We start from the raw sequence: 1,596 nt of genomic DNA, 5'->3' as shown, positions 1-1,596 counted from the left end.
CCCCGGCACAGAGGCGCCCGCCGATCCCAGGGTGGTCCCGGCCGCCTCTGGACCACTGGGATCTTCCTCCTCTTCCTCCTCCTCATCCGCCTCCTCCAGCCCCCGACGAAAACCCCCTCGGGTCGATGCCTGAGCCGGACTCCGAGCCGTGAACTGCCGCTTCCATCCCGGTAAAGGCCCCCACCCCGATCCCTCTATCCCTCTGCAATCTGAGGTGCAGCTTCAGTATCGGGGGGTCCCGAGGCGGGGCGGTTCCAGGGCCGAGCGACTCCTCCTGCTGCGTGGGGAAGGAATGAAGGGCAGCAGCGGCGCAGCCTTCCTCTGCTGTTGGGGAGGGGACGCGGGGTCCCCCTCCTCATCCTCACCAGGGAAACTGAGGCTCGATCCAGCCCAAGGGTCCTCGCCACCGGCACACAAACAGCAGCAACTGGGGCCAGAGCCACGCTAAATTAATAAGGAAAAGTGAAGGATGGAGCCAAAATCCATCTGGCAAAAAGTATCGATTCATGTAATATCAATAAATGTAATGAGTCACAGCTGCTGAATTCCCCTGCGGAGCCGGACCCGCCGGGAGGGCAGCACAAAATCCTGCCAGAGCACAGAGGGTCAGGGGGTGCTGGTCTCCCCCTGAGCAGGACCCTGACCACGGGACCCCTGGCAGCTCCTTCTCACAGGGATAAACACAGGACAGCACCCACGGTCCAGGCAGGAGGGGCAACAGGATCTTGGAATGAAAAAGCCCCCCAAACACCAGGCACAGCACAGGGGGGGCTCACTGGGCTCCCTTCTGCTCTACCCAAGCGCAGCACCCCAACAGGAACTGCACTGGGAAGACTGGGAGAGTGTGGGATGACTGGGAGGGAGTGCTGGGCTTGGGGCTTGGCTGGGGACTGCATCCCCAGGGGTCTCAGAGGGCTCCCTGCAACAGGGACGTGCTCCCACCTCTTCCCCCACCACAGCCCCTGGCTCTGGGCTCCAGTCCCTGCTGCAGCTGAAGAATGTTGATCCAAAGCGCTGGGAGGAAAAGGAGGAGCAGGAGAGGAAGGGAAAGGAACGGACTCCAGTGATTAAGCTAAAAGCATCTTCTCAGGAACTGGAGGGAGCCGAGGATGCTCGGACGCTCCGGTTTTAAAATGCACTTTAAATCATCTGGGCCTGGTGTATTGAACAGGGTGGGGGGACACAGAGGGATGGCCAGGGGACATCTCAAGACCCTGTAGGGACAGGGAGGGACCCCCAGGGCAAAGGCAACTGTGCAGTTTGGGGATAAAGAAGCGCTTTCCCAACTCCTAGTAGGTGGCCCCAGGGATGCAGTGATGGGTGGTCAAGGTCTGTGGCCACGCAGAGGGTGTTAAAGAAACCAACGTGGGCATCTTTCACTATAAAAAACAAATCTTTTATGTAAAAAATAAACCTAAACAAAACCCACAACCCCCGCTGCCATGCTGTGACAATACAAAAGGCCGAGTCCCCAAACACCGTGAAAACAGAGTTGCTGGATCCAAATATATATAAATTGTTGACTGACGAGATTGGAAATAGCACCTTGCTGGCCCCCCCCGCCCCTCCCCAGTGTGACCCTGCGCCCCAAAACCA

The sequence above is a fragment of the Corvus brachyrhynchos genome, unplaced genomic scaffold (genome assembly GCF_000691975.1).
Source record: "Corvus brachyrhynchos isolate BGI_N302 unplaced genomic scaffold, ASM69197v1 scaffold219, whole genome shotgun sequence".
In the NCBI taxonomy this organism is placed as follows: domain Eukaryota; kingdom Metazoa; phylum Chordata; class Aves; order Passeriformes; family Corvidae; genus Corvus; species Corvus brachyrhynchos.
The sequence above is the reverse complement of the archived record's forward strand: the minus strand, read 5'-3'. Positions refer to the sequence as shown.